General features: G+C 48.8%; 2 non-coding genes across 2 annotated transcripts; both read right to left on the bottom strand.

Moving 5' to 3' along the window:
* Positions 1-1,999: 1,999 nt before the first annotated feature.
* On the bottom strand, positions 2,000-2,072 carry Trnak-cuu (transfer RNA lysine (anticodon CUU)). The gene has a single exon. It is a non-coding gene; the product is annotated as a tRNA-Lys (tRNA).
* A 14,499-nt stretch (positions 2,073-16,571) lies between these two features.
* Positions 16,572-16,644, bottom strand: Trnak-cuu (transfer RNA lysine (anticodon CUU)). Its single transcript has one exon. It is a non-coding gene; the product is annotated as a tRNA-Lys (tRNA).
* Positions 16,645-22,564: the final 5,920 nt, after the last annotated feature.

Raw genomic sequence — 22,564 nt, 5'->3', positions numbered from 1 at the left:
AAATACTACGTCCGCACAGGAGTCGTAAAGAAACTGCCGCAAAGAGGCAATGAGAACGTCGGACTCAATACGGCTAACATTAAAGGTAAGAAAGGTGTATGCTTGAACCATGGAGAGAAAAGCGAGGGAAGAAATCACCTACACCGACGCATCAACATCACAGTCCATAGCAGGGGAGACGGAGGCATCCGAGGGAGGAGGACTGCTAACCCCTTCCGCGGATCCCTTACGTTTCGGTTTTTTACGAACAGCATTGACGTTCGGCTGAACGCGCAATTTGCGTCGGCTGACGGGCAAGGAAGCGGCAGCCGCCGATGACGTAGGAGGGTCAAGTTCTGTATCTGACAATACCCGCGCCGGTCCACAGTCAGGGTCCGGGGTCGCGGGGGAAACATCCGACGAAACGGACTGGTCTACACCAGTATTAGCTTCCGGCAAACATGGACTACACGGAGGCGAAACGTGAGCAGGAAGCTCAGAAACAGCTATGTTGGAAGGAAGCGGAGCAGTTCCGCTGGCAGAGGTGCGGGGCAGCGAAGCAGGAAGTTGTTGCGACTCAACTTGTTGTGACAACGAAGTCGGTTCGGAAGGCTGCGCCAACAGGCCCGACCGACGAGCCGACTCGAGAGAAGCTGTGTCGGAAGCCGGAGGGGCGTCAGCAGCCGCTACCGGAACAGCTACTTCTGGGGAACAGGGAGCATCTACACTACTCTGTGGCTCGGAGGATGTCGGTCTCTCGGATTGGGGCATCTCGGGGAGATCCTCATCCGTACTATTTCCATCTTGTGCGCGACGCCGTTTATTATTCAAAAGCGGCTCACCCACCTGAGGAACCGACTGAACAACATCAGATTTGGCACGTAAAGGAGGAAATTCTGTGTCAGGGGCGTGCACAACCTGCGGCTTGGCGCTACTACCACTGGACTGTTCGACACCAAGAGCAGAACCACCTGCAACGAGGTCAGCGACCGTTAACTTGCGACGCTGTTCGAGAGAATTTTTTAACACAAAAACCCTCCGCGGACAGTTGGTACGCACGTGGCCACTCTCATTACAAAAAAAAAAAAAACAGGTGCCAACCTGACCACTATATGTTACATGGACACGATATCCACCGATCTGCAGGTGCGAGGGAATATTCTGCTTCACGTGCATTTCGACGGAACGAATGCCACTGTAACACTGCAGGCGATGTTGGCTGGACCAGCGTTCAAGGCGAATACTCTTAACATCACCATACTTGAGTAAACCTTCCTTAAGATACACATTATCCACCTCCGGCAAAAGGTTGTAAACACGAACACTGGTGTACGTAATGGAAGCATTTGAAAGCAGTACGGTACTGGGAGAATCATCCCGATGCCGAAAGAGAACCTGATGACCAAATTTGGAAATAATTTTATCAACCTGAAGGGGGTCCATAAATTTAACAAAGAAAACATAGAGTTCTGTATCAAAATATGCAGTGTGCACCTGATCCCAATTAATGCCAAGGCTATCTACTAACCAATCATGAATCTCAAGGGAACTATGTTGCACATCGCGGGTGGACTTGTCGAAAGCAAAACTAACTGTAGCCTGACGAGGAATAACCTGAGACGACATTTTCAAAAATTACGCGGTCTAAACCGCTACACAAAAAACACTGAAATACACACAGAAAGTAACACAAGGAACGAAACAACGACGGAGAAAAACTTAAAGAAGGTACAACACTACACGTCAACAAACGATATCCCACTATACGTAACGCTACGGCGGAGCGGAAGACTAGGCACGTCCACACTGCACGGCGTCTGAAGCGGAACTACGTCCAAACAACAACACTTGCATTTCAGAACATGTCTTTCACACATGTCTACAAAATCACCTTCACCTTCAAATACAGTTTCCTTGCGACTGACAGAGACGTAGGCAGAGTTTAAAGTTGCTATTTCCATTACATCTCGTTAATCAAAAAAACGGTAATTTACATCTGCAGCGGAACAAAATTGAATTCCGCCCAGCGTGTGGCTCGAACCCACGACCCTAAGAAAAAGAGTCTGACGCTCTACCGACTGAGCTAGCCGGGTACCTCGGTGAATACCTGCCTGGTAGCACGTCACACAGTACTCGTTTGGTTTGGGTGGTCCCATACAGAATGTCTCCATGCTGCCTAATGTTTTCCTAACGTCACACTCGTCACCTACTTCACTTTTATGTCATAATCATTCCTGAGAGGTAAAGAAATTGCATGCCAACATGCAGAGCTAGTGGCGGCAAAATTAACACACATACTTTATGTGACGCAAAAGCCGAACGAGTTACTTTCCGACGTTGTTTTAGATGTGCAAGTGCCAGTCAAAACTCGCGGTGTCGGCACTCTGCCGACCATTTCGCTAGTTAACACCGGTCTTGTTGTCTGTGTTTCAAGCTCAAGAGCATCTCCAAGCAAAAAATGGTCAACAGCAACATTCACACGGTTTCGTACTGCTCAATTGCTACATTATAACGGTATGTTTCTTTTTCATAACTGGAAAAACACGGGCGTGACAGCATTCGAACCTGTGATCTTCAGATCCGAATTTCGACGCCTTATCCATTAGGCAACAAGGTCACTGACGACCAACTATAACATGTATACGACTCATCTCGAAACGCTCACACCCCTGAGGATTTGTGTTTTCGTTCTACACAGCCGCTTCCCGTTGCTCTTTCCCACCCATTCGTTACATACAACCTCTTACGAGACCGACCAAATATAGACTGAGAAACAAGACCACACACATTGTGCATTCGGAATCGAAGGCAGGGCGTCCCTGCCGCATTTGCTACGATGGCCATTTGCTACTTCTGCAGAAGCGGCGACGACGACGACGACGACGACCGCGAGAGGCTCTGAGATATGTGAGAAATACATCTATAAAATGTACTTCAGACTGACTCGTCCCACCTTATGCTGTACCGCTTTGGCAAATGCTTTATCTGCGCCATGCGCCTTAATCACATCTGAGAAAAATTCTTAATAAGATGCCTGTCACTAACTGTTCGTCACACAGACACTGTTTGCTATACGGCCACGACGCGCAATTGATTTCCAAAATTCATCTTTCTCCTGTGAGAATGGATCTTACGACCCCTGGTTTATTAGAGCAGTGCTCTACCACTGAGCTAAAGAGGCGCGGAGCAGCGGTATTCTTGGGTACTTCGTCCTTACGGTCGTCTGCATCATCAGGCTTCTGCTGACAACACTTCATATTACCGGCTAATATTTGCAGCTATGGCGACCCATTACTGCTTGGCTACACATCTGACACGTAACCGATGTGCTCTCCAAACAACGACACTTGCATTTCAGTACATGTCTTTCACACATGTCTACAAAATCACCTTCACCATGAAATACAGTTTCCTTGCGACTAACAGAGACGTAGGCAGAATATAGTTGCTATTTCCATTACATCTCGTTAATCAGAAAAACGGTAATTTACATCTGCAGCGGAACAAAATTCCGTTCCGCCCAGCGTGTGGCTCGAACCCACGACCATGGGATTAAGAGTCTGACGCTCTACCGACCGAGCTAGCAGGCTACCTCGGTGAATACCTGCCGGGTAGCACGTCACACAGTACTCGTTTGGGTTGGGTGGTCCCATACAGAATCTCTCCATGCTGCCTAATGTTTTCCTAACGTCACACTCGTCGCGTACTTCACTTTTATGTCATAATCATTTCTGAGAGGTAAAGAAATTGCATGACAACATGCAGAGCTAGTGGCGTCAAAATTAACACACATACTTTATGTGACTCAAAAGCCGAACGAGTTACTTTCCGACGTTGTTTTAGATGTGCAAGTGCCAGTCAAAACTCGCAGTGTCGGCACTCTGCCGACCATTTCGCTAGTTAACACCGGTCTTGTTGTGTGTGTTATTCACGATCAAGAGCATCTCCAAGCAAAAAATGGTCAACAGCAACATTCAGACGGTTTCGTACTGCTCAATTGCTACATTATAACGGTATGTTTCTTTTTCAAAACTGGAAAAACACGAGCGTGACAGCATTCGGACCTGTAATCTCCAGATCCGTAGTGCGACGCCTTATCCATTTTTTTTTTTTTAGTCGCACGGTTCCGGACTGCGCGCCTTTTTTTATTTTTTATTTTTTTCTTTTTTTTTACTGAGAGCCTTTTTTTTTTGTTTATTTTACATATATTTGTTCATATCACATATGACGCCCTCCAGGCGAAAAAAAAAAATTATGTGGAATTACCATCAGTAACATATAAAATAGAAAGGGAATTATAGGAATTAAAGAAAACGCCCTCCTGGCAGAACAGACAAAGCAGCATCCGCGTCCCGCCAACTTGTGGGTAGACGCACACCGAATCCCAAGGCAGTCAGGCATGTTCCAGGCACGTCTTCACGAAGAATATTGCATTTTCCGGTACATGGGACTGAGTCCTGGTATTACACACTCTCATTGAAGTCATCTTCTCATACCTGGGACACCCCAGCTGCAGGGGGGATCGAAGAAGGCACTACCCAAAAAGTTGGCATAGTACTGACGGTATCGCGGATGGTGCATGAGAAAAGTAAAGCGATCTTGCAGGAATGTCCAAAAATCAAGGACACTCTTATCACCTTCATGGAACAAATAAGAGATCGAGAGACCTTTTATCCAGATCACAGCGTTGGTCTTCGTACTTGGGAAGTATGTCTCATCTGGGAACAGAAGAGATTTCGGTGTAATGGCATGGGGAGCCGTACGTAGAAGAAAGGCAAGTATCTTCTGAATCAGCTGCCACACCTCTGCAGAAGATCCACACATCAGTCGATGTTCGTCCGTATCAAGCGTTTGACAGCGAGGACACAGCGGCGAATCTGTCATTTTTATGGCATGTAGACGAAGTTGTGTCATGTATTTTCCATTAACGACCAAATACCAGGTCGCACGTGCGCTCGTGTCTAGGTATATATGGTGTACAGAACGCCATACCACGGGCCATGCGATCGTAGGATATCGCCTTTCCACAACATTCCGAGTGTGATTTCTCATCATGATTCGGTAAACATCACGTGCCATAGGGGTCTGGTACTAGGCAAGTCGGCATGGACATAACTGTATTCGATGAAAAAGGTCCGGATATGTGAGAGAGGGGAAGAAATATGGGCTACTGCAACGGGTGCCACTCGAGAGGGAGGGGCCACTTCATCAATCAGGCTTCCCGATAATCCGTTTCGGCGGCGGATCCACGATTTAACCATCGTACTTACATAAAGGGCAGCTGCTCTCGCTCGGACGTTGACAAGGCCGAGGCCGCCATCTCGAGGAGGAAGTGTCAGCGTGTCGTAGCGGACTTTGAAGATAAGACCCGCGCTAACAAAGTAGCCGAACGCTGCCTGAAGTCTGTGTGCCATTGCCTTTGGCATCGGTAAAATCTGTGCTAAATGGGGTAGTCGCGAGACTAGATGAGTGTTAACAAAATCCACCCTTTGTAACATGTCCAATGCTCTCAGGAGGTTGCCACGAACGTTCGTGCGGATAGCTTGAAGCAGGCGTTTGTAGTTAAATGAGATCGTGCGCTGTATATCACGCGTGAAGGTGATCGCCAAACATTTGAGCTTGTCCACTAATGGCAATGGTGCCACACTCTCAGCTGGAAGGCCTCTACCGACGGACATAGCACTAGATTTCGTCAGGTTCACACGGCTGCCCGCAGCAGCCCCGTACTGGTTGATCCACGCCAGTGCCTCTCGCACTTCATCCTCCGATAGAACCAAGAACACCAAGTCATCTGCATAGGCGCGGCAGATGAAAGAAGTCCCCCTCATTGTTATGCCTGTCAACCGGCTCCTCAAACCGTGTAATAGTGGCTCAAGGGCAATGGCGAAAAGCAGCATCGACAGCGGACATCCTTGACGGACCGACCGCATGACGTTAATAGGGCCCGCCACACGGCCATTGACCAGCACCCGCGACGTGGCACCTCGGAGAAGCCGCAAGACGAGGTGTATAAACCTGTGGGGAAAGGCCATCCGTCGGAGTACGTTTTCGAGAAAGTCATGACTCACTCTATCAAAGGCGTGGTCGAAGTCCACTGTCACTAAGGCACCACGACTGCGACATGTCATGGTCAGGGCTATAACGTCACGGTAATCGCTGAGTGCCGTCTGAATGTTACTATCACCTCCAAAGCACGTTTGATCCAGAGAGATAACTTGAGGGACGACGCGCCTAATGCGAGCGCTAAGAATCCGGGTAAGAATCTTGAAGTCACAATTTAACATGGTCAGCGGCCGATAATGTTCCACTCCTCGACCTCCCGATGGCTTGGGGACCGGGATAAGCAAGCCTTCTACGAATTCGGGTGGGAGAGGAAAGTCAGGGTTCATCAGTTCTTCATACATCGCAGTCCAGCGTGAGCCCATGATGTCATGAAATGTGTGGTAAAACTCCAGCGGGAACCCATCTGGACCTGGGGCTTTGTTTGCCGCACCCTTATGAAGAGCATCGGCGACGTCATCAGCCGTAATTGTCGCCGTGAGAATCTCCGCAGCAGACTCGTCCAGGGTATCTGTCAAGGAACGGAGGACATCAGACATTACCGCCACGTTCCGGTCCTCTGCTGCATAGAACTCGTTGTAGTGATCCACAAAGGCTCTTACGATGTCATTCTGGGACGTCAATCGACGACCATCTGGCATGTCGAGGGCGTTGATCAACTTTCTACGACACCGCTGCTTCTCTCGGATAACATGATGCATGGACGGGAGCTCTCCTGGTACACATTCGTGACATCTTGCGCGTACTACTGTGCCTTCAAGGCGGTGACGCATAAGAGAAATTATCTTCGCCTTAATACGTTGAATTTCAACCTGTCGTTGAACTGAGGGGGCAAGGTTTGAGAGTTCCCGGAGAATTGTGAAATAGTATTCCATGGTATGTCGGTGCCATAACATTTTATCGCGACCGTAATTCATCATAGGCTTGGCGCAGTCGATCCACCACCGAAGTGTTGAAGGATACGCTGGAAGGCGTCTCACACAGTTGTTCCACGTCGTCTCTACGACCTGCCTACATTCCGGATCCTTGAGATGGGCCACATTCAGCTTCCACAGGCCTCGACCGCGCCACACCTTCTGCCTCTGGAGCGAAACAGTGCAAATGTAGGCGATATGGTCGGAAAAGGCGGTAGGCCATAACTCAGCGTCAAGCGTGGCAGTTACGAGTCCTGGGGACACGTAGACACGGTCAAGACGACTTGCTGAATGGCTGGTGACGTACGTATACCCAGGCCGATCGCCATGCACGCGGTCCCAAGTATCGGTGAGTTTCAGTTCATGCACAAGCAGCTTGAGTTCCTGGCATGTGGTGAAATGGGGATGTTGGTCCTTTTGGGATAACACACAATTGAAGTCGCCGCCAAGAACAATATGGTCGTAGCGTCCGACAAACAAAGGAGCGATCTGTTCTGAATAGAATCGCGACCGCTCCCGTCGCTTGGCCGTGCCCGAGGGAGCGTAAACATTGATGACTCGAACACCGTGGAAAGTCACAGCAAGACCCCTAGCTGATGGTAGGTAAATCACGTCATCTACATCAATGCCTTCCTTTAAAAGAATAGCTGTCCCACTGCCACCGTCGGCACACGGCGTGAGGTAGGAAACATAGCCATAGACATTAGGAAACGTCGCCAGGCGAACTTCCTGCAAAAGGGCAACATCTAGGTCCGACGCCCTCAACATATCACGGAGCAGTTGTAGTTTGACAGGGGTGCCAATGGTGTTGACATTGATGGAGCCAATCCTGTAAGCTTGTCGTAGAATTGGGACTACAGGGACGCTCATGGAGGCACGAAGAGCAGCAGCGAACAAGAATGTTGTCCCAGTAGGCTGCACATCCCCATCCTGTAACCCTGTCGATTAGGAGTTGTGGGCTGGAGCAGCGGCATTCGCGGCTGTCTCACTAGTTGGTGTTTCGTCGGCTACATCGTCATACCACGCAAGGGTGCGTGGATGGTGTGCGTCCAGTGGAGTACCAGCAGAGTCCGAAGGCAGTGTCACGTCGGTGGTGGAAGAGTTGTCCTGGCTCAGCTGTTGTTCAACGTCCATAGGTACAGCGCCTGGTGCATGCAAGGATGGTTGTACGTCCGACGGAGTGCAAGTTGGTGCTTCCACCACGGATTCGTCCTTCGGGGGAACAACTTGATAATTTTGATCTTCATCGTCTTGAGACTGCGTCCTGCAGGTGTCAGACGGGGCGATCCGCCGTTTCCGACGTCTCTTCGGCGACCGTTGCTTGCGCACGTGATCTTCAGTGTCCGAAGACACCTGGGGATCCGGATGTTCAGGCACAAAAGCATCGGTAGGCACAAACATGGAGTCAAGGGCCATCCCCTGTCCTTGAGATTGCTCACCACTGCACACGTCGGGAGGAGGAGGCAAGGGCGTCGGTCCGTCCGCAACAGCCTGAGGCAGTACCGGAGACGACGATGTACCAGTATTAGGAGCCAGTGGTGTTCGCGGTCGGGGGTCGCTATGGAGAGCTTCGACAAACGTCAGCGGTAGCGACGTCGGAGCGGTCGTGGCCGGCAGGTCCCCAGGCGGTAACTGTGTGATTCTGCGCTGCAGACAGCTGGAACGGAGGTGTCCTTCTTTGCCACATCCCGAGCATGTCTTCGGCTGTCCATCATAAATAATAATTGCACGGCAGCCACCAATATATAAGTAGGACGGCACATGTTTGGTTAGTTCTATGCGGATCTGCCGTACTCCATTGAGAACCGGGTATGTAGTGAACTGAACCCACTTCTCAGCTGTGTGGCTAATCACTTTTCCATATGGATGGAATGCAGATACCACTACCTCTGAAGGCACCTCGAAAGGGAGTTCAAAAACACGTATCGTGCGCAGTCCAAGTCCCGCATGTTCCACAGTTACGTCACCAATGTGTCCATCAGAGTGACGGAACTTAAGACCACTTCGAGTTGCATCTAGAATTTTTTCACATATGTCTTCGTTGACCAATTTCACGTATACCACACTGCTCACTATAGAAAGGTGGATGCCAACAAGATCGTTGCAGTCAATCTTGACTTCATCTCTGATAAACTGTTCGATTTCCAGTGCTTTTGGTCGGGCATAATCAGGTGCAAAGCTAATCTTCAGTGTCGATTTTCGGTGGGCATAAGCCATTCTCTGTCGAATGAAATATAGCGCGCTAAGACGGCAGAATCACGTAAACAACTCCGCGAGCTAGCTGCGAGGCGAGGACGTAAACAAGACGTCCGTGCCGCTAGCGTGCCGAAAGGCGACTGTCCATTAGGCCACACGGTCACTGACGACCAACTATAACATGTATACGACTCATCTCGAAACGCTCACACCCCTGAGGATTTGTGTTTTCGTTCTACACAGCCGCTGCCCCTTGCTCTTTCCCACCCATTCGTTACATTCAACCTCTTACGAGACCGACCAAATATAGACTGAGAAACAAGACTACACACTTTGTGCATTCGGAATCGAAGGCAGGGCGTCCCTGCCGCATTTGCTACGATGGCCATTTGCTACTTCTGCAGAAGTGGCGGCGGCGACGACGACGACGACGACGACGACGACGACGACGACGACGACGACGACGACGACGACGACGACGACGACGACCGCGAGAGGATCTGAGATATGTGAGAAATACATCTGTAAAATGTAATTCAGACTGACTCGTCCCACCTTATGCTGTACCGCTTTGGCAAATGCTTTATCTGCGCCATTCGCCTTAAGCACATCTGAGAGTAATTCTTAATAAAACGCCTGTCACTAACTGTTCGTCATCACAGACACTGTTTGCTATACGGCCACGACGCGCAATTGATTTCCAAAATTCATCTTTCTCCAGTGAGAATGGATCTTACGACCCCTGGTTTATTAGAGCAGTGCTCTACCACTGAGCTAAAGAGGCGCGGACCAGCGGTACATTTGGGTACTTCGTCCTTACCGTCGCCTGCATCATCAGACTTCAGCTGACACCACTTCATATTACTGGCAAATATTTGCAGCTATGGTGACCCATTACTGCTTGGCTACACATCTGATACGTTATCGATGTGCTCTCCAAACAACAACACTTGCATTTCAGAACATGTCTTTCACACATGTCTACAAAATCACCTTCACCTTCAAATACAGTTCCCTTGCGACGGACAAAGACGTAGGCAGAGTTTAAAGTTGCTATTTCCATTACATCTCGTTAATCAGAAAAACGGTAAATTACATCTGCAGCGGAACAAAATTCCGTTCCGCCCAGCGTGTGGCTCGAACCCACGACCGTGGGAACAAGAGTCTGACACTCTACCGACTGAGCTAGCCGGCTACCTCGGTAAATACATGCCAGTTAGCACGTCACACAGTACTCGTTTGGGTTGGGTGGTCCCATACAGAATCTCTCCATGCTGCCTAATGTTTTCCTAACGTCACACTCGTCACGTACTTCACTTTTATGTCATAATCATTTCTGAGAGGTAAAGAAATTGCATGACAACATTCGTTCTACACAGCCGCTGCCCCTTGCTCTTTCCCACCCATTCGTTACATTCAACCTCTTACGAGACCGACCAAATATAGACTGAGAAACAAGACCACACACTTTGTGCATTCGGAATCGAAGGCAGGGCGTTCCTCGCCGCATTTGCTACTTCTGCAGAAGCGGCGGCGACGACGACGACGACGACGACGACGACGATGACGACGACGACGACGACAGGCTCTGAGATATGTGAGAAATACATCTATAAAATGTAATTCAAACTGCCTCGTCCCACCTTATGCTGAACCGCTTTGGCAAATGCTTTATCTGCGCCATTCACCTTAATCACATCTGAGAGTAATTCTTAAAAAAACGCCTGTCGCTAATTGTTCGTCATCACAGATACTGTTTGCTATACGGCCTCCTTTGAGGATGGAACTCACGACCCTTGGTTCACTAGACCAGTGCTCTACCACTTTTTTTTTCAGATCCGAAGTCCGACGCCTTATCCATTTTTTTTTTAATTTTTCTTCACCTTTCCCATCTTTTTCTTGTTGTTTCATTTTATTTTTCCTTTCTTTTTTTGTATTACTTGATATGCCATAGTTTAAAATTTAGGGGTGACACTCAGATTCAGGACTGCGGAATCAAAGCGGGCAGGGGTCGAAACCCGAGGCCTGGCCACGATGACTCCACCGTCCTGCTTCCGAATGGCACCTGTACTACGGCGTCGTACTTTCCCCTACTGTCTTGGTTCTTGGTCTCACGTTTGTTTTTCTTGTTCGTCCTAAATATCCACGAAAACTTCAGTCCAGGTTTAGAAAAGTAGTTTACAGAAAGGTGGCAAATCCAGAAACAGTATATAGGAAATCGGCTAACACAGGCGACCTTAGCCAACACCCTCCCTTTCAAATGTCAGGCTAAGCACATTTCCAAAATCTTCACGGAGTCCTGGCATGCGCAATAGGTTCCAGTAAGCAGCAAGAATGTACTGTCGAAACGTTAGGTGTTCATCCTCTTCATGACAACTAATAACAAAATGTACGAAGTGTCCAAGCAACCACATAACGGTATTGAGCTTCGTTCGCGGATAAAAGGAAGAATCGGGCCGTACGATGATGTCAATGGTATAAGCCGTTTCGGCAGTCCTAGTGACAAAAGCCAGTTGTTTCCTGAGCCAAATCCAATTAGCAAGGTGCCCACTGCAGGTGAATCGATGCTCAAGTGTGTCCAGGAGACCACACCGAGTGCAGTTGTCTGTGTCAGAAAGACCAATACGGTGCAGTCGTACGTTGGTGGGGACCAAACCATTAACTACCCTACACCACGTGGACGCCACAGCCATAGTGTGGATCGGCAGACTAACATTCTTCCAGACGTTGTTCCAGGACACTGATGGAGACGCCTGTTCGATTGGACTGGGACCGGCCAGCCCCTCCCAACGGGCAATCAAGCTCTTGGTCGTTGGCACCGGTCGTCGCAAGAAGACGTCACCGAGGTAACTAACCGCAATATAAAATTCCCGGACTTGTTTCAACTTAAAATTGAGGCGACCGACGTCGACAGGTGGAGCAAGGCTCTTCGGACGCACAGCAGTAAAAAGTCTGGATGTAATTGAAGTCACTTCTTGCGTAACAATTAGAGTCGTACGGCGGACGTACAAGGCAGATGCCTTGCGAGTAATGTCAGTGAGGCCCAAGCCTCCGGAGATACGCGGTTTCGTCATAACCTCGTAACGCAACTTGAATAGATGACCCTTCCATATAAACCTGCTAGACAATTGGCGCAACCGTTTCGCCACCATAATGGGAAGGGGGAACAGCTGAGCAACATAATAGGCTTTACATAACACGTATGTGTCTAAAATTCTGATTTTTTGTAAAATGGTAGCAGAGCGCTGCTCATGGACCATCAGAGCCCCCTGTATCTTCTCGGTGACAGATTTCCAATTAAGAGCTGCCATTTTTATAGGACACCGATCAATGGTAATCCCTAATGACGTATGGCGATCGACAAAAGTGGCCCTCGAATATCAAGGAACTTACACTTACCCTGATTAAGACGCGCTCCAGAGACACAACAGTATGCATCGAATGCCCCTTTCAACAATGTGATATCATCACGTTGACGGAGGAGAACAACGACATCGTCCGCGTACGCCTTAACAGTGAGCTTCCCACCAGAGAGGGTCATACCCTGAAGCTTGAAAGCAAGAGTCCGAAGCAGCGGTTCCAGGGACAATATGAATAGCGACATAGAGAGCGGACTACCCTGAGGTACCCCTCGGTGGATAGCAAAGGGCGGCGTCAGCTGCCCATTGACTGACACCCGAGCAGTTATTCCCCTATACAAATTACCAAGAACACCACGTGATGAAGCGTTAAAACCTATTGTATCTAAAACATGATCCAAAAACACATGACTGACGTGGTCAAAAGCCTTATAAAAATCGAGGAAAGCAAAGGCACAATGAACGTTTGTAACCGCCGCAACCGATACAACATCCCGATATTCGGCTACTGGGGTCAGAATAGATCTACCAGGAAAACAACATTGATGTTCATCAATCACACCCCGAAGCAGTGAAGACAATCGACTATTGAGTGCTCTAGCAGCTGTCTTGTAATCAAAGTTCAGCAATGTGAGCGGACGAAGATTGGCAGTAGGTAAACGACCAGTGGACTTCGGAATCAAAACAATTTTCCCTACTTTAAAATCGGCAGGCACATCCATCCCCCTGACAATCTCATTTAAAATCTGCGTAAAAGTGCCACCCAAAAGAGGCCAAAAACGGAGATAAAATTATTTAGGCAGGCCGTCTGGACCCGGCGATTTACCGGACGGAGAGTGAGCAATAAAATCAAAAACATCATCTACCTGCAACTCCCGGAGAAAGTCGCCGTTCGCGTCAGGCGTGATTGTCGCAGGAAGATCCTCAAGGACATCATCAGAAAGTGACGCACCAGAATCATCGGCAGAATAGAGACTAGCGTAATACTGATGAAGAGCACGAGTCAGTTCCTCCTGTGCAATAAGCTGTCGTCCATCATCCACCATAAGAGAAGAGATGAAGGAGCGACGACGTCGAGTCTGATGCCGCAGCAGGTGGTGCAAAGAAGTCAGTTCACCTTCAACAAGAGAGTGAGGTTTCGACTTTACTCGCAGACCATCCAACTGTCGTCGTTTGAGGGTCAAGAGCTTGGCTTTAATACGACGAACATCATGGATCCGCAGAGGAGAAGGACCCGCCGCGTCATACAGTTCACGCAGGACAGAGTAGTAAAATTCATACGTGTTCTTAAAATCACGCGCCCTTGCGGCACAGTAAAAAATCAAAGTCTGACGAATCTTGGGCTTGGCAAACGCAGTCCACCAAACGAGCAAGGAGGGGTAACGCGGGACGGAGCGAAGACATCGCTCCCACACGGCACTTACAACTTCATCAATGGCACTGTCAGCAAGGTGGGAAACATTTAACATCCACTGGGAACGATAAAGTTTTGCTGGTTGGTGACTAAGATTTACAGTTGCAGTAAAAGCACAATGGTCAGAAAAACTAGTAGGAATAACATCGACAGAAAGAATGTTATCACATAAAAAATCAGAGAAGTAGAATCTGTCGAGTCTACTGCATGAGGACGCGGTAAAATACGTAAATTTCACCAGGGTTGGATATTTGTGTTCCCAAACATCACGCAGGTGCATCGTATGAACCAAGTCATGTAAATCTCGGCAATAATTAAAATTGGGGGACTGGTCTTCAGGGCGTAAAACACAATTAAAATCGCCTCCGAGCAGGAGACTCCGAGGACTCTTGCGTAAAAGATAAATAAGCTCTTCCTTATAAAAGCGCGATCGAGCCACAGTGCGACCCGAACCAGAGGGGGCATACAAAACAACTAGGTGGAGATCAAAAAGACGACAACCAATCCCACGGCCAGAGTCAAGGAATTCAATGTCAGTAATAGGAATACCTTCTCGAAAGAAAAGAGTAGTTCCTGTTGAATTCTCCGGTGCGACATTAAAAACAGTTTGAAATCCAGGTAGAGAGAGATCAGAAAACAATACTTCCTGCAAAAATACTACGTCCGCACAGGAGTCGTAAAGAAACTGCCGCAAAGAGGCAATGAGAACGTCGGACTCAATACGGCTAACATTAAAGGTAAGAAAGGTGTATGCTTGAACCATGGAGAGAAAAGCGAGGGAAGAAATCACCTACACCGACGCATCAACATCACAGTCCATAGCAGGGGAGACGGAGGCATCCGAGGGAGGAGGACTGCTAACCCCTTCCGCGGATCCCTTACGTTTCGGTTTTTTACGAACAGCATTGACGTTCGGCTGAACGCGCAATTTGCGTCGGCTGACGGGCAAGGAAGCGGCAGCCGCCGATGACGTAGGAGGGTCAAGTTCTGTATCTGACAATACCCGCGCCGGTCCACAGTCAGGGTCCGGGGTCGCGGGGGAAACATCCGACGAAACGGACTGGTCTACACCAGTATTAGCTTCCGGCAAACATGGACTACACGGAGGCGAAACGTGAGCAGGAAGCTCAGAAACAGCTATGTTGGAAGGAAGCGGAGCAGTTCCGCTGGCAGAGGTGCGGGGCAGCGAAGCAGGAAGTTGTTGCGACTCAACTTGTTGTGACAACGAAGTCGGTTCGGAAGGCTGCGCCAACAGGCCCGACCGACGAGCCGACTCGAGAGAAGCTGTGTCGGAAGCCGGAGGGGCGTCAGCAGCCGCTACCGGAACAGCTACTTCTGGGGAACAGGGAGCATCTACACTACTCTGTGGCTCGGAGGATGTCGGTCTCTCGGATTGGGGCATCTCGGGGAGATCCTCATCCGTACTATTTCCATCTTGTGCGCGACGCCGTTTATTATTCAAAAGCGGCTCACCCACCTGAGGAACCGACTGAACAACATCAGATTTGGCACGTAAAGGAGGAAATTCTGTGTCAGGGGCGTGCACAACCTGCGGCTTGGCGCTACTACCACTGGACTGTTCGACACCAAGAGCAGAACCACCTGCAACGAGGTCAGCGACCGTTAACTTGCGACGCTGTTCGAGAGAATTTTTTAACACAAAAACCCTCCGCGGACAGTTGGTACGCACGTGGCCACTCTCATTACAAAAAAAAAAAACAGGTGCCAACCTGACCACTATATGTTACATGGACACGATATCCACCGATCTGCAGGTGCGAGGGAATATTCTGCTTCACGTGCATTTCGACGGAACGAATGCCACTGTAACACTGCAGGCGATGTTGGCTGGACCAGCGTTCAAGGCGAATACTCTTAACATCACCATACTTGAGTAAACCTTCCTTAAGATACACATTATCCACCTCCGGCAAAAGGTTGTAAACACGAACACTGGTGTACGTAATGGAAGCATTTGAAAGCAGTACGGTACTGGGAGAATCATCCCGATGCCGAAAGAGAACCTGATGACCAAATTTGGAAATAATTTTATCAACCTGAAGGGGGTCCATAAATTTAACAAAGAAAACATAGAGTTCTGTATCAAAATATGCAGTGTGCACCTGATCCCAATTAAAGCCAAGGCTATCTACTAACCAATCATGAATCTCAAGGGAACTATGTTGCACATCGCGGGTGGACTTGTCGAAAGCAAAACTAACTGTAGCCTGACGAGGAATAACCTGAAACGACATTTTCAAAAATTACGCGGTCTAAACCGCTACACAAAAAACACTGAAATACACACAGAAAGTAACACAAGGAACGAAACAACGACGGAGAAAAACTTAAAGAAGGTACAACACTACACGTCAACAAACGATATCCCACTATACGTAACGCTACGGCGGAGCGGAAGACTAGGCACGTCCACACTGCACGGCGTCTGAAGCGGAACTACGTCCAAACAACAACACTTGCATTTCAAAACATGTCTTTCACACATGTCTACAAAATCACCTTCACCTTCAAATACAGTTTCCTTGCGACTGACAGAGACGTAGGCAGAGTTTAAAGTTGCTATTTCCATTACATCTCGTTAATCAAAAAAACGGTAATTTACATCTGCAGCGGAACAAAATTGAATTCCGCCCAGCGTGTGGCTCGAACCCACGACCCTAAGAAAAAGAGTCTGACGCTCTACCGACTGAGCTAGCCGGCTACCTCGGTGAACACATGCCGGGTAGCACGTCACACAGTACTCGTTTGGGTTGGGTGGTCCCATACAGAATCTCTCCATGCTGCCTAATGTTTTCCTAACGTCACACTCGTCACGTACTTCACTTTTATGTCATAATCATTTCTGAGAGGTAAAGAAATTGCATGACAACATTCAGAGCTAGTGGCGTCAAAATTAACACACATACTTTATGTGACTCAAAAGCCGAACGAGTTACTTTCCGACGTTGTTTTAGATGTGTAAGTGCCAGTCAAAACTCGCGGTGTCGGCACTCTGCCGACCATTTCGCTAGTTAACACCGGTCTTGTAGTGTGTGTTTCAAGCTCAAGAGCATCTCCAAGCAAAAAATGGTCAACAGCAACATGAAGACGGTTTCGTACTGCTCAATTGCTACATTGTAAAGGTATGTTTCTTTTTCAGAACTGGAAAAACACGAGCGTGACAGCATTCGAACCTGTAATCTTCAGATCCGAAGTGCGACGTCTTATCCATTAGGCCACACGGTCACTGACGACCAACTATAACATGTATACGACTCATCTCGAAACGCTCACACCCCTGAGGATTTGTGTTTTCGTTCTACACAGCCGCTTCCCGTTGCTCTTTCCCACCCATTCGTTACATACAACCTCTTACGAGACCGACCAAATATAGACTGAGAAACAAGACCACACACATTGTGCATTCGGAATCGAAGGCAGGGCGTCCCTCGCCGCATTTGCTACGATTGCCATTTGCTACTTCTGCAGAAGCAGCAGCGGCGGCGACGACGACGACGAATATCGCGAGAGGCTACGACGACGACGAATATCGCGAGAGGCTCTGAGATATGTGAGAGATACATCTATAAAATGTAATTCAAACTGCCTCGTCCCACCTTATGCTGAACCGCTTTGGCAAATGCTTTATCTGCGCCATTCACCTTAATCACATCTGAGAGTAATTCTTAAAAAAACGCCTGCCGCTAATTGTTCGTCATCACAGATGCTGTCTGCTATACGGCCACGACGCGCAACTGATTTTCAAATTTCATCTTTCTCCTTTGAGGATGGAAGTTACGACAGCTGGTTTAATAGAGCAGTGCTCTACCACTGAGCTAAAGAGGCGCGGCCTAGCGGTACTCTTGGGTACTTCGTCCTTACGGTCGTCTGCATCATCAGACTTCAGCTGACAACACTTCATATTACCGGCTAATATTTGCAGCTATGGCGACCCATTACTGCTTGGCTACACATCTGAAACGTAACCGATGTGCTCTCCAAACAACAACACTTGCATTTCAGAACATGTCTTTCACACATGTCTACAAAATCACCTTCACCTTCAGATACAGTTTCCTTGCGACTGACAGAGACGTAGGCGAAGTTTAAAGTTGCTATTTCCTTTACATCTCGTTAATCTGAAAAGGGGTAATTTACATCTGCAGCGGAACAAAATTCCGTTCCGCCCAGCGTGTGGCTCGAACCCGCGATCCTGGTTTGAGAGTCTGACGCTCTACCGATTTTTTTTTTTTTTTATCTCCTGTGAGGATGGAACTTACAACCCCTGGTTTATCAGACCAGCGCTCTACCACTTTTTTTCTTTTTTTTGCTTTTTTTTAAATTTGCATTTTTTTTGTTCATTGTAATTTGTATATTCGTTTGTTTTCTATCCATCTTCTTTGCTCGTTTCTGCCGTCTGTTTTGCGCTTTTGTTTCATTCAAAATACACCAAATTTAATATGTCGTAGAAATAACTGCTCCTGGGAAGGACATATTCTTGATCTCATACGTTGCTTTATTCAGAATCACAATGAGACAAATGGAAGTCTTTGCAGTGGGTATAACCTTGACTATAGTACAGGAAAAACGAATTGTTATAACAGATATTCATGTTATCCACGTCCTACTTCATCTCAAGGACGATGTGAAGAAAATTTTGAAATGTTGACTGATACCGGTGCCATTATTTGTTGGTTGTGCGCCAGTGTCGGTGTGAGAGATATACTTGAAAATCTAAGACATTATTAGGCGCACTGCCGGACAGAATAAAGTGGATAAAATGTCCCATGAGCCATAGGTAGCTGTTATGTTTGGCTGCAGGGAAGAGTCGGTAGTCCGGGCGCAGAATGTCGTGGATCTGAATCACATGAGGCGCAGTCCGGTTGAGCACAGCGAGTTTTTTGCGCGTCCAATTCCAGATGTGCCCTTGATCCTTGCAGACAAACAGATGTGTAATAGTCTCAACCATGTGGCACAAGTCGCAGTAGGGACTGGGTGCAAGATTAATCCTGTGCCGCTTTTCTTTCGTCGGAATAGTTTCAGCGACCACGTCATACCATTTGGAGCGGACATCTGTCGGAAGCGTTGGATTATGGATGTTAGCCCAAACGAGGGACCAATTGCAAGCCGGATACTTCTTTTCCAAGGGGCCAGGCAGTGACGGCCGAAGTAAGTGGCGGTACAGTTTTACCGTCGGCTTCTTGAAAAGCTCGTCGTCGAGATAGCTACTTTCAAGGTAATACAGTGCTATATGCTGAAAGTGCGGGCCGACGTGGCCAATGTCCACAGGCGGAGATAAGTTGCGGGGGCGGGACAGTTGATAGAGCCGCTTCGTGACGGTGTCCTCGCTGGCGGTGAGTATCTGCCATGAGCGTTTCAGATACAGGGCTAGGGCATGAATGCCGGGGTTTTTCAAGCCAAGGCCTCCCATATCGCATGGCAGTGCTGTCGTGGTGAAGGAAACCTTAAAAATATTGAGCTTCCAGACGTACCAGGCGGCCGCCGCTAGGAGTGATCTTGCTACTGTGGGTGGCATAGGTAGGACGGCGGCAACAAATTGTAATTTGGAGAGGGCATAAGAGTTGACGAAAAAGGCTCGCTGCAGACGATCGAGGTGTCGCATGTTCTTGTCGCGCTGGAGTGCTTTTATCGCCTGAATTTTGGGTATCCAATTTTTGTGAGACATGTCCAGAGGCCGGGCCGTAACGTAGAGACCAAGGTGTTTTCTAGACTGTACACAGGGCAGCCAAGCGTCGCCTGTGATAGATCGTTCTTGACCAAGCGTTAAGGCGGCGGATTTATTGGCGTTTAACATGGCACCACTATCTCTTTGGAATTCCTCAAGAATGCGTTTCGCTGCGGTGACATCGCGAACGTCGTTAAGAAGCACGCTGACATCGTCTGCGTAAGCTTGGACCACAGACTTGATACCATAAAACTGGAATCCAGGGAGGCTATGATGTAGATGGCGCAACAAGGGTTCCATGAGGATCGCATAGAGCGTCGTTGAAAGAGGACAGCCTTGCTTGATACCCCGTGAGAGCTGGACGTACTCCGTCAATGTATTATTGATCAGGAAGCGTGTACGGGTACCACTGATACAGTTGTTGATGAGGTGGATAAAATTAAGACTGAAGCCCATTGATCCCATCACGCCACTGAGATAGTCAGCTCGATCGTAAGCCTTATCGAAGTCAAGAAATGCTATGGCCATAGGAGTGCGGGTGGCCCAGGTGAGGGAGACGAGATCCCGATATAGCGCCAAAATGGTGGACAGCGACCGACCACGGATCGCACTCATTTGGTATGGTCCCAGAAGATAGGGTAACAGCTGCCGTAATCGGGCATTGAGGGCGCGCGTCAGAAGCTTAAAGTCGGCATTGAGCAGAGTAATGGGCCGCAGATCTTTGGTGGTGGTCGGCGTCGGCGTCTTAGGTATTAAAACAGTTAACCCCTCTGTGAAGGCTGGGGGTACAGCAATCCCACGTAGTACTTCATTGTACATCTCTGTGAGTTCGTCCCCTAATATAGGCCAATATTTGACGTAAAACTCGACAGAGAGCCCGTCCGTGCCCGGAGATTTATTTCGTGGCGCAGCAAGCAGGGCATCCTTCAGTTCTTCTTTGGTAAAGGGAGCAAGCAGGTCCCGATTGAGGTCGTCGGTAAAGCGGTACGGCGGGGGTCCATAATGATACCATTCCCGCACTTTCTCATGTGGTACACCAGCACAGGTGTAAAGTGCAGCAAAGTGGTTGGTAACATGGTTTTTGATGTCTCGCTGTAGGGTATAACAAGCACCGTCTGCATCCTGCAACTTATGAATAAGTTTCCTACGCGCTGCACGTAACTGTTGGACGATATGATGGACTGACGTCTGCTGTTGCGTCAAGTTTGTGGAGTCACGTGCTCGAATCTGGTGGCCGACGGCGGTGCAGCCCGTCAAGGATGTAATCTTGGCTTGGAGTCTGCGTACGTGCGTGATGTTATTAGGCACCTGATGATAATCCCGGTACAATTCTCGCAGGGCACAGAAATAGAATTCAGTGATTTCCTTCTCACCGCGAGCACGAATCCGGGCGTGGTGCTTGATGCAAGTAATGAGTTTCCCCTTTGCATGAAGCGTCCACCAATCAATCCACGTGGAATACGTGGGCCTGCTTGATGTTACGGAGTGCCAAACTGACCGGATCTCACGCTCTAAAGTGGCGTCTTGTAAGAGGCGACAGTTGAGTTGCCATCGTCCGAAGCCTCTATAAACTTTCTGCGGTGTGTGATTAAAGACGATGTGGTAAGCGATATGGTCACTGAAATTAACGGGCCAATATTCGCAAGTTCCCACGTCGGCTAAAAGACCGCGTTGCACATATATGCGATCTAACCTGCTGGAAGATGTCTGCGTAAAGTGAGTAAAGGCAACTTCATCTGGGTGTAAGGTCGCCCACGTGTCGACTGACTGCAATTCTGTAACCAGTGTTAGCAGTTCCTGGCTGAAGTTAAAGTTCGGCGTTTGATCGGTGCGGCGCAATACGCAGTTAAAGTTACCACCCATAATAATACGCAGACGCAAGTCGGTGATTAGATTCGCTATCTCACCCGTGTAAAACTCCCTCCTCGCCGCTCGCGCGTTGGAACCGGAAGGGGCGTACACATTAAGAAGGAGTACATCAAGGAACTGTGCGGCAATGCCTCGTCCGGTAGGTAACATGGACAAACAAGAACATTCAATGCCTTCCCGATACAGAATGATCGTACCTGCCTCCGTCCCTATATTGACAATGGCGTCATAACCGGGGACGTCGGCTAGGAGTGGAGTCAGTGCTTCCTGTACGAACAGAATATCTATATCAGCGGCCCGTAAATAATGTCGAAGGCTGTGGATTTTTGCTTGAGAGATAATGCGGTTAACATTTATGGTAGAAATCTTATAGGATTGTCGTGAACGGAGCGATGTGGGATGAGTGGTCATCTGCAGATGAAAACAGGTACGATTTTTATCCCTTCAACAGTCGTCCGCTTCGGAGGTCGTATAAGTCTAGACGTCGCCGTCCGTGGACGCTGCATTGCGCCGAGACGTAAGCAGCGTATCACCAGTTGCCATCGGTTCTTCACGCTTGGGATTGCCAGTCATATCTTCAATATCATCCGCCCAATTATCGACAGACACAGCCGTCGTCGCGCCTGCTGCAGCAGTTCCGGAACCGCATTGCGGGCCGTCACCCTGCAAATCTGCAACTTGGGCCGTCCGCGGTGGTGCACTAATATGTGCCCTCCCCGTGTCAAGGTTGGATACATCATCGTCAATATTCATGGGTGAGGCCAACGACGGAAGACAATCTTCGGTCCCCGAAGTGTCATCGCAGATCATGCGGCCCGCGTGTTTGGCCTTTTCACGCAAGGGAGGTGCCGATTGAGCTGCCGCCGGACGAGCGATCCGACGTTTCTTGTGCTTTTTCGGGGAGGACCCACTGACAGAGGCTTCCGCATTCTTTAAAGGAAGAGGAAGAGTCTCTGTCTCTTGCTGGCTGTCAGTGGCGGTAGTGGCCGCCTCCACAACGTCAACCCTGGCTTCCTCACGTGAGGCGTCACGGGGCACCGCGGCTAGCAAGCCAGCGACCGGCAAGGCTTCCTGAGCGGTAGAGATT

The sequence above is a fragment of the Schistocerca gregaria genome, chromosome 3, assembly GCF_023897955.1.
Source record: "Schistocerca gregaria isolate iqSchGreg1 chromosome 3, iqSchGreg1.2, whole genome shotgun sequence".
Taxonomy (NCBI): domain Eukaryota; kingdom Metazoa; phylum Arthropoda; class Insecta; order Orthoptera; family Acrididae; genus Schistocerca; species Schistocerca gregaria.
This window is presented reverse-complemented; position numbering and strand designations above follow the sequence as displayed.